This window comes from Ranitomeya imitator, chromosome 6 (genome assembly GCF_032444005.1).
Source record: "Ranitomeya imitator isolate aRanImi1 chromosome 6, aRanImi1.pri, whole genome shotgun sequence".
Lineage (NCBI taxonomy): Eukaryota > Metazoa > Chordata > Amphibia > Anura > Dendrobatidae > Ranitomeya > Ranitomeya imitator.
Window position 1 is genome coordinate 472,377,367 of NC_091287.1, and position 16,770 is coordinate 472,394,136.

A 16,770-nucleotide genomic window follows, 5' to 3' on the forward strand; every position below is an offset into this window, starting at 1 on the left:
AATCGGTATCCCCTCTCGCCTTCAAGTTCAGCTCAAAAGGTTCCGCCCAGAAGATGATGGTGAAAAGTCACCATCTGCACCACCTCACAAAAGAAGGAGATGCACCACCTGCCAAACGGAAAGCGGAACCAGAAGGCTTTCAAATTATGAATGTCTCAAATGTCATAAAGCAATTTGCCTGACACATGCAAAAACGGTGTGTAATTCTTGCTATTTGCTCTGCAAGTGTGACTTTTCTGGGGAAACCTCAGCATCTACTTCTGATTGAATATGTTTTTAATAGTACTTAAGGTACCTTAAAATTAAGTTTGTGTTCAAAAATTTTCTTTGTACATTTTTTTGAGAGAGTCGAACTGGGGACTATTTGGCGGGAGTTTTGAAAAGTTTGTATTTCATAGTTATTAGTTTTATGTTAAGTAAATGTTTTTTTTTGCAACTGATTATGTGTAGTCTCTTTTATTACATCCCTATGAAGGTCACTGATCACTTTTAGAGCACTGAAATTGCAAACATTAGATATTATAGGTATTTTTCCAGCAGGCGCCTGACAGGCACATTGTATGTGAACTCGTTAGTCCGAATATTGTATGTGACGGAGGGTTAATACTTCCCTCTGCCGACAAGCTTTTTGGAGATGGAAATGTAATTCTCCAGCAGGACTTGGCACCTGTCCACACTGCCAAAAGTACCAATACCAGGTTTAAAAACAACAGTATCACTGTGCTTGATTGGCCATCAAACTCGCCTGACCTTAACCCCATAGGGAATCTATGGGATATTGTCAAGAGGAAGATAAGAGACACCAGACCCAACAATGCAGATGAGCTGAAGGCTGCTATCAAAGCAACTTGGGATTCCATAACACCTCAGCAGTGACACAGGCTGATCGCCTCCATGCCACACCGCATTGATGCCGCAATTGATGCAAAAGGAGCCCCAACCAAGTATTGAATGCATTTACTGAACATACATTTCAGTAGGACAACATTTCGGATTTTAAGATACTTTTTCACACTGGTGTTGTAAAGTATTCTAATTTGCTGAGATAATGACTTAGGTTTTCATTGGCTGTAAGCCATAATCATCAATGTTAACAGAGATAAACACTTGAAATAGATCACCCTGTGTAGAAGTACCAGAAAGGATTCAAAGTTAAATTAAAAGTTGAAGAAAAGCCCATTTAGAAATAAATTGGAAAAGGGAATTATATTCAACGTGAATCCAAAGTAGTAAAAAGTTGATTCGCAATGATCGTTGTCACAGAGGGTGCGACCACGACCGGTCCTGTGTGGGAAGGTGGGTTTGTTAACACTAGTTAATATTTCAGAGGCTGGCAGCTGACATCAATGTGCCTGCTGTGAGCAATGCATGACGTCACTGTTTTGGTCAATTGTGACTGGCTGCTGGCCATATAAATAGTTTTTTAAAACATGTTAGAGAACAGTGGCAGAGACTGGGGAGCATTACAGGATAGGCTCAGGAGCTGGGACATTATATCAGGAAGAGACCAAGGATAGGGGACATATATTACTGGAAGGGGCTAGGACGGAGGACATTACTCCAGGATGGGGACATTATTACTGGAAGTGGCCCAGGATGGAGATATTACACCAAGATGGGGGACATTATACCAGCAAAGGGCCCAATAAATATTACTGAAAAGGGTCCAAGATAAGTGACATTATAGTACAACAGGGGGCATTATAGGTTGAAGAGGGTGAGTATGGGGGACACTGTACCAGGAATGGCTGAGGATGTTAGACATTATAACTGGAAAGGGCCCACAATGGGGAACATTCTTACGGAAGGGGGCACAACATGGCTAACATTATTACTTGAAAGGGCCCAGGATAGAGCACATTATATCAAGTGCACAGGATGAATGTAATTAGATATTATGGGAAAAAATGTAAGTCTTTATAGTATTTGGAAAGCTACAAAGGCTAATACATCTGACTATCATGTAAGTGGAGGCTGAGGTCCAAATTTTGCATTGGTTCCCATTCAACTCTAGTTACGCCACTGTGAAGTAGAGATCAAATCTTTGGGTCTCTTTGGGTTTTAAACCGACAAGAAAGTTGAAAAGAAGTCTGTCACCCCAAATTTCTATTTAAGTTAGTCAGATAAGTGACTTTTTTTCTGTAACAAACATGACAGAAGTTTAGCTTCCCTTGAATTAATTGGCCAGAAAATGATCTTTTTTTTACTATACATACAAGAGTGATTGGTTCAGTCTTGGCCAAGTGCCCAATACATCATTCAGCCTCTCAATTACCATCCCTCACCGCCTCCTCCTGCTTAGATTACCAGCACTTGCTTGCTCAGAGTGAATGCTGACAGGACTGAAAACTCAGTACAGACACTGCAGGAACGAAGCACACAATACGGGTGAAGGAGCTAAGTGGGCGAAACATTTAGTAGATACTAGGGTTGAGTGAAACGGATCGTTCAATTTCAAAAGTCGCCGACTTTTGGCACAGTCGGGTTTCATGAAACCCGACCCGATCCCTGTGTGGGGTCGGCCATGCGGTACGCGACTTTCGCGCCAAAGTCGCGCTTCAATGATGCAAAAAGCGCCATTTCTCAGCCAATGAAGGTGGACGCAGAGTGTGGGCAGCGTGATGACATAGGTCTCAGTCCCCACCATCTTAGAGAAGGGCATTGCAGTGATTGGCTTGCTGTCTGCGGCGTCACAGGGGCTATAAAGGGACATTCCCGCCGACCGCCATCTTACTGCTGCTGATCTGAGCATAGGGAGAGGTTGCTGCCGCTTCATCAGAAGCAGGGATAGCGTTAGGCAGGGTCCATTAACCCCCAAACCGCTTGTGCTGTAGCGATTTCCACTGTCCAACACCACCTTTTGTTTGCAGGGACAGTGGAGGCTACATTTTTTTTCCTCAGCGCTGTAGCTCATTGGGCTGCCCTAGAAGGCTCCCTGACAGCTGCATTGCTGTTTGTACACCGCTGTGCAAACCAACTGCTTTTTTCAAAGCACAAATCCTGTTGTTCCTTCCTTTCTGCACAGCTATCTTGTTTGTTTGTCCACACTTTTTATTTAATTTGTGCAGCAGTCCACTCCTTGTTATTGCTGCCTGCCATACCTTGCTGAGATTACTGCAGGGAGATAGTAATTGTAGGACAGTCCCTTTTTTTTTTTTTTCGTTACATCTGTTCAAGCCACTTTCTGCCACAGAAAATATACTGTAATACAGTGGCCCAAATTTATTCACTAGTCTCCCTGAATAAAAAAAAAAGGGTGCAGATTAAAATTGGCAAATCTGCATCAGTGGCAGTCCTGTGTGTGGCATCTGTGTCTCATTTTCTGGCACAGAAAACATACAGTCTAACAGTGGGCCTGATTTCTTGCCAATTCTCCCAGAAATAAAAAAAAAATAGTGGGAGATTAATATTGGCATTTGTGCTTGAGTGCCAGTCGTGTGTGCAATCTGTCTCAAATTGTGGGCCACAGAAAGACTAGTTTTTTTTTTATTTTGGTTTTTAAATTCTCCCTGAAAAAAAATAAATAGTGGGAGATTAATATTGGCATTTGTGCTTGAGTGTCAGTCGTGTGTGCCATCTCTCTCAAATTGTGGGCCACAGAAAGACTAGTTTTCTTTTTTCTTTTGGTTTTTAAATTCTCCCTGAAAAAAATAAATAGTGGGAGATTAATATTGGCATTTGTGCTTCTGTGCCAGTCGTGTGTGCCATCTCTCTCAAATTGTGGGCCACAGAAAGCCTAGTGTCTGTTTTTTATTTTATTTTGGTTTTTAAATTTTCCGTGAAAAAAAAATAAATAGTGGGAGATTAATATTGGCATTTGTGCTTCAGTGCCAGTCCTGTGTGTGTGGCATCTGTCTCATTTTGTGCCACAGAAAACCGAGTGTGTAACATTGTGCCTGATTTTCCTTGCAGTCTCACCCACCTATAAAGGGATATCTAAATCCTACAGAAGTTTGAGTTCACCTTGTAAGTTGTTTTACAGTAACAAATACCGTTACTTTGGTTACGTTTTTAAAACAATGAGGAAGTCTGGTGGAAGAGGTCGTGGCCGTGGGCGTTCATTGCCAGCTGGTAATGATGGTAGTGGTGGTGGAGCATCAGGTGGTCGTGGGAAAAACAATATAGCACCTAAGTCTCGAGCTGTGGAGCCAGGTTCGTCGTCTGGCTACACAAGGCCTCGAACGCTCCCTTTTCTGGGAGTAGGAAAACCGCTTTTAAAGCCGGAGCAGCAAGGGCAAGTTTTGGCTTTCCTTGCTGACTCAGCCTCTAGCTCTTTTGCCTCCTCTTCTCAAACTGGTAAATGTAAAAGCAGCGCGTTGTTAGTGGATGTTCACGCTCAGGGACAAGTCGCTCCATTGTCCTGTTCAGCAAAAACAACAACAGAGAAGGATGCGTCAGGCGACACAACGGGTTACTCCATGGAGCTCTTTACACATACCGTTCCTGGGTTAGAAAGTGAAACAGTTAACAGGCCATGCCCATTACAAGTTGAATCGGACATGGAGTGCACAGATGCACAGCCACAGCCAGATTACTATTCTGTTCCTTTGACTGAGACCACCACATTGCCCTCGCAGTGTACTGATCCAGAATCAGACCCTGATGAGACTATGGTGCCCCGTCACGAACGCTATACCACCGGCTTACACGGTAACACAGACGAAGTTGCACATGAGATAGAAGAGGAGGTCATAGATGACCCAGTTGTTGACCTCGATTGGCAGCCATTGGGGGAAGAGGGTGCAGGCGGCAGTAGTTCTGAAGCGGAGGAGGAGGGGCCGCAGCAGACATCAACATCGCAACAGGTTATATCTGCCGGGCCCGTATCTGGCCCAAAACGCGTGGCAAAGCCAAAACCAGTTGGAGGACAGCGTGGCCATCCGGTTAAAGAAGCTCAGTCTGCAATGCCTGAAAAGGTATCCGATGCTAGAAAGAGTGCAGTCTGGCATTTTTTTAAACAACATCCAATTGATCATCTGTCAAAAATGTTCAACTACCTTAAGCAGAGGTCAGAATCTGAAAAGTCTAAATACAAGTTGCATGCATAGACATTTAACCACCATGCATTTGCAAGCCTGGACTAACTACCAAACGTCCCTTAAGGTTGTAGCACCCTCGGCCAATGAAGCTAGTCAGCAACGCTACATCCCTTCCGTCACTGTAAGGCCACCATTTTCCGCACCACCTGCAGTATCTGTGCAGGTTTTGTTGCCAGGCCAAAGCAGTCAGGGTCAGGGAATCACCAGTTTCGTAGTAGGAAACACTGCATCTAGGGCACCAGCAAGAATACCGTCTCCAACCGTCTCAGTCTGCCATGTCCACCGGCACCCCCGCTAGTTCCACGATCTCCAGCTCTCCAGTCCAGCTCACCCTACATGAGACTCTCGTTAGAAAAAGGAAGTACTCATCCTCGCATCCGCGTACACAGGGTTTGAACGCCCACATAGCTAGACTAATCTCGTTAGAGATGATGCCCTACCGGTTAGTTGAAAGCGAAGCTTTCAAAGCCCTGATGGACTATGCTGAACCACGTTACGAGCTACCCAGTCGACACTTCTTTTCGAGAAAAGCCATCCCAGCCCTCCACCAGCATGTTAAAGAGCGCATTGTCCATGCACTCAGGCAATCTGTGAGTACAAAGGTGCACTTTACGTGTCCATCACGGCACACTGGGTGAATGAGGTGGATGCAGCGTCCTCAGGGGACAGCAATATTGGGACAGTTCTGCCTAACCCACGGTCTAGGAAACAGTTGGCTGTAGCCGTTCGCCCCCCCTCCTCCTCCTCATCCTCCTGTAGAAGCGAGAGCTCATCCACAGACCGCAGTCGCACAACCACTCCATCCGCAGCTGCCACTGTTGCACAACAGGTGTCCCATTATGGGGCAGCTACTGGCAAGCGTCAGCAGGCTGTATTGGCTATGAAGTGTTTGGGCGACAACAGACACACGGCAGAAGTTCTGTCCGAGTTCTTGCAGAAAGTAACGCAGTCGTGGCTGGGCACTGTAGATCTTGAGGCAGGCAAGATAGTGAGTGATAACGGAAGGAATTTCATGGCTGCCATCGCCCTTTCCCAACTGAAACACATTCCTTGCCTGGCTCACACCTTAAACCTGGTGGTTCAGTGCTTCCTGAAAAGTTATCCGGGGTTATCCGACCTGCTCCTCAAAGTGCGCGGACTTAGCTCGCATATCCACCGTTCGCCCGTACACTCCAGCCGTATGCAGACCTGTTAGCAGTCTTTGAACCTTCCCCAGCATCGCCTAATCATCGACGTTGCAACAAGGTGGAACTCAACACTGCACATGCTTCAGAGACTGTGCGAACAGAGGCGGGCTGTTATGTTTTTGTGGGAGGATACACATACACGGGCAGGCAGTAGGATGGCAGACATGAAGTTGTCAGGTGTGCAGTGGTCGAAGGTACAAGACATGTGTCAAGTCCTTCAGTGTTTTGAGGAATGCACACCGCTGGTACGTGCAGACAACGCCATAATAAGCATGAGCATCCCCCTAATGCGTCTGCTGGTGCAAAGTTTAACGCACATAAAGGAGCAGGCGTCTGCAGCAGAGGAAGAGGAAAGCCTTGATGACAGTCAGCCATTGTCTGGTCAGGGCAGTGTACAGGACGAGGTAGCGGGCGAACAGGAGGTGGAGGACGAGGAGGATGATGGGGATGAGTATTTTTTTAATGATGAAGCTTCTCCGGGGCCACTGGAAATTGGTGGCGTGGCAAGGCCGGGTTCTGGTTTTTTGAGGGACACAAGTGACGTAGATTTGCCTGTAACTGCCCCTCAACCCAGCACAACCGCAGATTTGACAACTGGAACTTTGGCCCACTTGGCGGATTATGCCTTACGAATTCTCAAAAGGGACACACGCATTATTAAAATGATGACCGATGACGATTACTGGTTGGCCTGCCTCTTGATCCTTGCTATAAAGGCAAATTGCAAAATATTATGCCACATGAGAACTTGGAACAAATATTAGCAACCAAACAATCAACTCTTGTTGACCGTTTGATTCAGGCATTCCCAGCACACAGTGCCGGTGATCGTTCTCACACGAGCTGCAGGGGGCAGCAGACCAGAGGTGTTAGAGGTGCACAAATCAGAAGTGGCGTTGGACAGAGGGGTTTTCTGACCAGGTTGTGGAGTGATTTTGCTATGACCGCAGACAGGACAGGTACTGCAGCATCAATTCAAAGTGACAGGAGACAACATTTGTCCAGTATGGTTACTAACTATTTTTCATCCCTTATCGATGTTCTCCCTCAACCGTCATTCCCATTTGATTACTGGGCATCCAAATTAGACACCTGGCCAGAATTGGCAGAATATGCATTGCAGGAGCTTGCTCGCCCAGCAGCTAGTGTGCTATCAGAAAGAGTATTCAGTGCTGCTGGTTCAATATTAACCGAAAAAAGGACTCGTCTGGCTACCCAAAATGTTGATGATCTAACCTTCATTAAAATGAACCACTACTGGATTTCAAATTATTTTGCCCCACCTTTCCCGGCTGACACCTAGCTTTCCAATGAAAAGGTCTTGCTCCTGGACTGCTCTGACTGAGTTTTCCAATCTCGTAATTTGTAGCAGCTGTTTGTCCAGCATACGACATGTTTACACCTCCCTAAATGGCCAAACTCCCCCCACGGGGCCGTGGTCTCGCCACTTGGCGCAAGCACCCGTGAGAGTGCCGTTTGTCTGAAGAGTTGGGTGTGCATGCTTTTGGTCGACGGCACTGCCACTGGGTCCCTTATAGTACAATAAAGTGTCTCTGGCGGTGGTGGCGCGCAACCAACGTCAGACACACCGTTGTAACATGAGGGACCCTGGGCCTGTACCGCCGGCCACAAGACAGTTTCCCCCCCCAGCTCAAACAGTGCTCTACGATTTGCAAAATTATCTCTCACAGCTCCACCAATGTTTAGTCTATGCGCTGACATCCTTCAATGCCTGGCACTGACAATACCAATGTGTTGACATGTATGATGCTACTTAAAATAGTCAGGGGCAGTGTCCTATATTTACACCAGTAAATACTTTGCGCCAAATTACTAGGTCAGAAACACAGTAGAGGAGCCCACCCCTGTACCTAAGTATGCCACCCTTTTGTTTTTTGGTTTTGTTGTATTGCGAGACATTAACATCTATTTATTTTTTGGGAGTACTAACTGTCAGACACTCATTACAATCGGCCTCCGCTGACAACACCAATGCTGCCTGTGTACCCCTGCAAGATAATTCCAAGTGCATAGAGCCTACTTTTGTTATGTTAGGCCTACTAAGCCTGTCTGCGGTCCCTCCTTCCAATAGTCCTCCGCTGACCAGACCACTGCTGCCCGTGTACCCCTGGAAGCTATTTTAAAGTGCCTACAGCCTAATTTTGTTATGTTAGGCCTACTAAGCCTGTCTGCGGTCCCTCCTTCCAATAGTCCTCCACTGACCACACCACTGCTGCCCGTGTACCCCTGGAAGCTATTTTAAAGTGCCTACAGCCAACTTTTGTTATGTTAGGCCTACTAAGCCTGTCTGCGGTCCCTCCTTCCAATAGTCCTCCACTGACCACACCACTGCTGCCCATGTACCCCTGGAAGCTATTTTAAAGTGCCTACAGCCAACTTTTGTTATGTTAGGCCTACTAAGCCTGTCTCCAGTCCCTCCTTCCAATAGTACTCCACTGACCACACCACTGCTGCCCGTGTACCCCTGGAACCTATTTTTAAGGGCCTACAGCCTACTTTTGTTATGTTAGGCCTACTAAGCCTGTCTGCGGTCCCTCCTTCCAGTAGTCCTCCACTGACCACACCACTGCTGCCCATGTACCCCTGGAAGCTATTTTAAAGTGCCTACAGCCAACTTTTGTTATGTTAGGCCTACTAAGCCTGTCTCCAGTCCCTCCTTCCAATAGTACTCCACTGACCACACCACTGCTGCCCGTGTACCCCTGGAACCTATTTTTAAGGGCCTACAGCCTACTTTTGTTATGTTAGGCCTACTAAGCCTGTCTGCGGTCCCTCCTTCCAATAGTCCTCCACTGACCAGACCAATGCTGTCCGTGTACCCCTGGAACCTATTTTAAATTGCATAGAGCATCCTTTTTCAATTGTAGGCGTACTAAGTCTGTCTGCGGTCCATAATTGAAATTGTCCTCCACTGACCAGAGCAATGCTGCCTGTGTACCCCTGTAACCTTTTTTAAACTGCATTGAGCCAAATTTTTTGTTTAAGGCCTACTACCTGTGTCTGTCTGCGCCACTCAATACAGCTGTCCTCCTCTGAAAAAAGCTGAGCGTCAATAGTCTGGTTTTCAGCCTATAGGAATTTGAAAACTGCATTGGGGCTACTACTTCGGTAGGGCCTACTAACGGTGTCTGCCGCTCCTAGGTGTTCTCCAGGTTGCCTCTCCATAGCTTTGATCTTCTAGCTCTTGTTAAGTAGTTGTTGAAACAACACTGCATTAGGCCTACAAGTTGGGTCTGGGTTGTAGAGACGGTGTCTTCCGCTCCAAGGTGTTCTCCAGGTTGCCTCTCCATAGCTTCGATCTTCTAGCTCTCGTTCAGTAGTTGTTGAAACAACACTGCATTAAGCCTACAAGTTGGGTCTGGGTTGTAGAGACGGTGTCTTCTGCTCCAAGGTGTTCTCCAGGTTGCCTCTCCATAGCTTCGATCTTCTAGCTCTCGTTATGTAGTTGTTGAAACAACACTGCATTAGGCCTACAAGTTGGGTCTGGGTTGTAGAGACGGTGTCTGCCACTCCAAGGTGTTCTCCAGGTTGCCTCTCCATAGCTTCGATTTTCTAGCTCTCGTTAAGTAGTTAGTTGTTAAAACAACTCTGCATTAGGCCTACAAGTTGGGTCTGGGTTGTAGAGACGGTGTCTGCCGCTCCAAGGTGTTCTCCAGGTTGCCTCTCCATAGCTTCGATCTTCTAGCTCTCGTTAAGTAGTTGTTGAAACAACACTGCATTAGGCCTACAAGTTGGGTCTGGGTTGTAGAGACGGTGTCTTCCGCTCCAAGGTGTTCTCCAGGTTGCCTCTCCATAGCTTCGATCTTCTAGCTCTCGATAAGTAGTTGTTGAAACAACACTGCATTAGGCCTACAAGTTGGGCCTGGGTTGTAGAGACGGTGTCTGCCGCTCCAAGGTGTTCTCCAGGTTGCCTCTCCATAGCTTCGATCTTCTAGCTCTCGTTAAGTAGTTGTTGAAACAACACTGCATTAGGCCTACAAGTTGGGTCTGGGTTGTAGAGACGGTGTCTTCCGCTCCAAGGTGTTCTCCAGGTTGCCTCTCCATAGCTTCGATCTTCTAGCTCTCGTTCAGTAGTTGTTGAAACAACACTGCATTAGGCCTACAAGTTGGGTCTGGGTTGTAGAGACGGTGTCTTCCGCTCCAAGGTGTTCTCCAGGTTGCCTCTCCATAGCTTCGATCTTCTAGCTCTCGTTAAGTAGTTAGTTGTTGAAACAACACTGCATTAGGCCTACAAGTTGGGTCTGGGTTGTAGAGACGGTGTCTGCCGCTCCAAGGTGTTCTCCAGGTTGCCTCTCCATAGCTTCGATCTTCTAGCTCTCGTTAAATAGTTGTTGAAACAACACTGCATTAGGCCTACAAGTTGGGTCTGGGTTGTAGAGACGGTGTCTTCCGCTCCAAGGTGTTCTCCAGGTTGCCTTTCCTGAGCTTCTATCTTCAGGCTCTTGTTAAATAGTTGTTAAATGGAACAACTGCATTTGGCCTACTAGTTGGGTTGGGGTTTACTATCGGTGTCTGCCGCTCCTTGCTGTTCTCCTCCACTGAACAAAGCTGTGCTGCCTGTTTACTACTGTTGCCAATTTTGAACTGCATTTAGACTACTTACTGATTTGGGCCTACTCTCTGTGTCAGCCTCTTATTACAGTTGTCCTCCACTGCAATGCCCCCTGGTTAGTCCTGTTACCTATTTTGAACTGCATTTAGCCCACTTTATTCTTTGGGCCTATATCTGTGTTTCCTCCTCATCCTGCCCATTGCCCAGCCAGTGATAGATGAGTCTGCTGGTACATTGACCCATAACGCAACATTCCCCGTGCACGCTACACAGCAAGATTGTGACCCTGCTGAAAGTCAGGTTCCTCTTCCCGCATACCATACCACCTTACACGGGGACAAAGAGGAAGGTGCAGATGAAAGTGCAGGTTCCTTCATCAGGTGGGGGGAGCAATACTCGTTGGCGACGTCACTGGCACAGGGCCCCTCATAGTACGCAAAAGTGTCGCTGCCGGTGGGAGGCGCCCCCGCCGTGCAAACACACCGCCGTTCTTTGAGGGGCCCTGTGCCAGTGCCAATGCCAACGAGTGGGCCCCCCTGCTTGCTCAGGATCACAGCACTTGCAAAGTTGAAATACTTACCTCTCCCTGCTCCACTGCTTTGACGTGGTCCAGATTTCCTGGGCCCACTAAATACTTGAACCAGCCCTACCCCCCACAACTTTAGCCAAATGACCCCCAATTTCCAATGCCTTACTATTATTATAAGGTAAATTAAGATTGACAAGCTTCAGTAACAAGAATGGATGTTTTTGCCATTAAAATGGCCACTGTACATGCTTTCCTGGCCTCCACTCACTGCCGACTATGCTCCCCCATTGACTTGCATTGGGTTTCGTGTTTCGGTCGATCCCCGACTTTTCGCGATAATCGGCCGATTCCACTCGACTTGACTGTTGAGATAGTCGGGTTTCGCGAAACCCGACTCGACCCTAAAAAACTAAAAGTCGCTCAACTCCAGTAGATACTGTAGGAAGGTCTGCTGTGTCCACTCAGCTTCTGGAGTACTGGGCTCCTGCATTACATAGTAACATAGTAACATAGTTAGTAAGGCCGAAAAAAGACATTTGTCCATCCAGTTCAGCCTATATTCCATCATAATAAATACCCAGATCTACGTCCTTCTACAGAATCTAATAATTGTATGATACAATATTGTTCTGCTCCAGGAAGACATCCAGGCCTCTCTTGAACCCCTCGACTGAGTTCGCCATCACCACCTCCTCAGGCAAGCAATTCCAGATTCTCACTGCCCTAACAGTAAAGAATCCTCTTCTATGTTGGTGGAAAAACCTTCTCTCCTCCAGACGCAAAGAATGCCCCCTTGTGCCCGTCACCTTCCTTGGTATAAACAGATCCTCAGCGAGATATTTGTATTGTCCCCTTATATACTTATACATGGTTATTAGATCGCCCCTCAGTCGTCTTTTTTCTAGACTAAATAATCCTAATTTCGCTAATCTATCTGGGTATTGTAGTTCTCCCATCCCCTTTATTAATTTTGTTGCCCTCCTTTGTACTCTCTCTAGTTCCATTATATCCTTCCTGAGCACCGGTGCCCAAAACTGGACACAGTACTCCATGTGCGGTCTAACTAGGGATTTGTACAGAGGCAGTATAATGCTCTCATCATGTGTATCCAGACCTCTTTTAATGCACCCCATGATCCTGTTTGCCTTGGCAGCTGCTGCCTGGCACTGGCTGCTCCAGGTAAGTTTATCATTAACTAGGATCCCCAAGTCCTTCTCCCTGTCAGATTTACCCAGTGGTTTCCCGTTCAGTGTGTAATGGTGATATTGATTCCCTCTTCCCATGTGTATAACCTTACATTTATCATTGTTAAACCTCATCTGCCACCTTTCAGCCCAAGTTTCCAACTTATCCAGATCCATCTGTAGCAGAATACTATCTTCTCTTGTATTAACTGCTTTACATAGTTTTGTATCATCTGCAAATATCGATATTTTACTGTGTAAACCTTCAACCAGATCATTAATGAATATGTTGAAGAGAACAGGTCCCAATACTGACCCCTGCGGTACCCCACTGGTCACAGCGACCCAGTTAGAGACTATACCATTTATAACCACCCTCTGCTTTCTATCACTAAGCCAGTTACTAACCCATTTACACACATTTTCCCCCAGACCAAGCATTCTCATTTTGTGTACCAACCTCTTGTGCGGCACGGTATCAAACGCTTTGGAAAAATCGAGATATACCACGTCCAATGACTCACCGTGGTCCAGTCTATAGCTTACCTCTTCATAAAAACTGATTAGATTGGTTTGACAGGAGCGATTTCTCATAAACCCATGCTGATATGGAGTTAAACAGTTATTCTCATTGAGATAATCCAGAATAACATCCCTCAGAAACCCTTCAAATATTTTACCAACAATAGAGGTTAGACTTACTGGCCTATAATTTCCAGGTTCACTTTTAGAGCCCTTTTTGAATATTGGCACCACATTTGCTATGCGCCAGTCCTGCGGAACAGACCCTGTCGCTATAGAGTCACTAAAAATAAGAAATAATGGTTTATCTATTACATTACTTAGTTCTCTTAGTACTCGTGGGTGTATGCCATCCGGACCCGGAGATTTATCTATTTTAATCTTATTTAGCCGGTTTCGCACCTCTTCTTGGGTTAGATTGGTGACCCTTAATATAGGGTTTTCATTGTTTCTTGGGATTTCACCTAGCATTTCATTTTCCACCGTGAATACCGTGGAGAAGAAGGTGTTTAATATGTTAGCTTTTTCCTCGTCATCTACAACCATTCTTTCCTCACTATTTTTTAAGGGGCCTACATTTTCAGTTTTTATTCTTTTACTATTGATATAGTTGAAGAACAGTTTGGGATTAGTTTTACTCTCCTTAGCAATGTGCTTCTCTGTTTCCTTTTTGGCAGCTTTAATTAGTTTTTTAGATAAAGTATTTTTCTCCCTATAGTTTTTTAGAGCTTCAATGGTGCCATCCTGCTTTAGTAGTGCAAATGCTTTCTTTTTACTGTTAATTGCCTGTCTTACTTCTTTGTTTAGCCACATTGGGTTTTTCCTATTTCTAGTCCTTTTATTCCCACAAGGTATAAACCGCTTACACTGCCTATTTAGGATGTTCTTAAACATTTCCCATTTATTATCTGTATTCTCATTTCTGAGGATATTGTCCCAGTCTACCAGATTAAGGGCATCTCTAAGCTGTTCAAACTTTGCCTTCCTAAAGTTCAATGTTTTTGTGACTCCCTGACAAGTCCCCCTAGTGAAAGACAGGTGAAACTGCACAATATTGTGGTCGCTATTTCCTAAATGCCCAACCACTTGCAGATTTGTTATTCTGTCAGGTCTATTAGATAGTATTAGGTCTAAAAGTGCTGCTCCTCTGGTTGGATTCTGCACCAATTGTGAAAGATAATTTTTCTTGGTTATTAGCAGAAACCTGTTGCCTTTATGGGTTTCACAGGTTTCTGTTTCCCAGTTAATATCCGGGTAGTTAAAGTCCCCCATAACCAGGACCTCATTATGGGTTGCAGCTTCATCTATCTGCTTTAGAAGTAGACTTTCCATGGTTTCTGTTATATTTGGGGGTTTGTAACAGACCCCAATGAGAATTTTGTTACCATTTTTCCCTCCATGAATTTCGACCCATATGGACTCGACATCCTCATTCCCTTCGCTAATATCCTCCCTTAAAGTGGACTTTAGACAAGACTTTACATAGAGACAAACCCCTCCTCCTCTCCGATTTTTACGATCCTTTCTAAACAGACTGTAACCCTGTAAGTTAACTGCCCAGTCATAGCTTTCATCTAACCATGTCTCGGTTATTCCCACTATGTCAAAGTTACCTGTAGATATTTCTGCTTCTAGTTCTTCCATCTTGTTTGTCAGGCTTCTGGCGTTTGCGAGCATGCAGTTTAGAGGATTTTGTTTTGTTCCAATCTCCTCACTGTGGATTGTTTTAGAAATGTTCTTACCTCCCTTCTGAGTATGTTTTCCTGGGTCGTCTTTGTTCGAGTCTAATGTTTTTCTTCCCGTCCCCTCTTCTTCTAGTTTAACGCCCTCCTGATGAGTGTAGCGAGTCTTCTGTCAGTGTCTGTTCTCACATTGCCGATTTTTAAGTAAAGGTAGCTCTTATTTTGGGCAAGCGAGCACCATCACTCTACATAGGGGAGGAGGTGAGGCATGGTAATAAAGGGCTAGAATGGGGAACGGGGTGCTTGACTATGCCAAGAGTGCACCAGTCACCCTCATTTGTACAATACAAAAAGATCATCTGTATATCAAAGTCAGACAAAATTACCAAACAGACATAATTTTTATAGGGCTCAGTCCCCTGTATGATTTCCTAAATTGAGATTGAGGGTACCCGATTCTCTTGAACACAGATCAGGGAATCCCTAGCAAACTAAGATGTCTGGGGGAGAGACAGACCGACATAGCTCCGCATCAAGCTTGAAGCATAAAGTATATTACTAAATAAAACTACTTTAACTTCAGTGGAAAATCAAGACATTATAAAATCAGAAGTGTAAAATGTCTCAGGTCTTAGCGGTATTGTAAATTCCCAGATATTTAACAGATAATGTAACATATAATAAATGTATTTCTCTTCTGAATTAAAAGAGAGATTAGCCTGCACAATTTATGGATGGATAGCTCCAGAGCTTCCTTGTTTAGCTATGTATAATGAATATCGTTAGCCTGCCCTAATTTACAACAACAGCTCCTTTCTACTTAGGGAAAATCTGTATTAGCTAAGAATAGATCTATGACTCTTATTCACCGTGTATGTGCTACACCCGCTAGGGTCATGGGTAGTGTTGAGCGATACCGTCCGATACTTGAAAGTATCGGTATCGGATAGTATCGGCTGATACCCGAAAAATATCAGATATCGCCGATACCAATATCCGATGCCAATACAAGTCAATGGGACACCAAGTATCGGAAGGTATTCTGATGGTTCCCAGGGTCTGAAGGAGAGGAAACTCTCCTTCAGGCCCTGGGATCCATATTAATGTGTAAAATAAAGAATTAAAATAAAAAATATTGATATATTCACCTCTCCGGCGGCCCCTGGACATCACGCTGGTAACCGGCAGGCTTCTTTATTTAAAATGAGCGCGTTTAGGGCCTGCGAATGACGTCGCGGCTTCTGATTGGTCGCGTGCCGCTCATGTGACCGCCACGCGACCAATCAGAAGCCGCGACGTCATTCGCAGGTCCTAAATTCCTAGAATTAGGAGTTTAGTCAATGAGAATGACGTCGCGGCTTCTGATTGGTCGCGTGGCGGTCACATGAGCGGCACGCGACCAATCAGAAGCCACGACGTCATTCGCAGGCCCTAAACGCGCTCATTTTAAACAAAGAAGCCTGCCGGTTACCAGCGTGATGTCCAGGGGCATCCGGAGATGTGAATATATCAATATTTTTTATTTTAATTCTTTATTTTACACATCCCTATGGATCCGATACCGATACCCGATACCACAAAAGTATCGGATCTCGGTATCGGAATTCCGATACCGCAAGTATCGGCCGATACCCGATACTTGCGGTATCGGAATGCTCAACACTGGTCGTTGGGTACTCGGAAACCAGGTCGGACGGTTCTTAAAGGACTGGTCACAGCAGCGGTGACCCGATCTGTGACCCTGGGAGTGCAATTAAAGATTAAGAATGGATAATGGGAATAATGTTTATATAGGAAAGGGGATTATTCGTAACACCACCTGTGGTACTCGGCTAGGGGTGGCTGATGCTGCTTAAAGAGACCGCTGGGGCTGATGGTAATGCAGCAGAGTTGTTACAGCTCTCCACAGGTAGAGCTTAGTCCCAGGGCAGTTATATTATTAAAGATGGTGATGTTGGATATAGTGCAGGGGAAGTGATGCAGGAAAGAACTGAGAGGACACAGCAGAGTGCAGTCTTTACGTTTTACTCAACAGTTTGAGTACGGTATCCAGC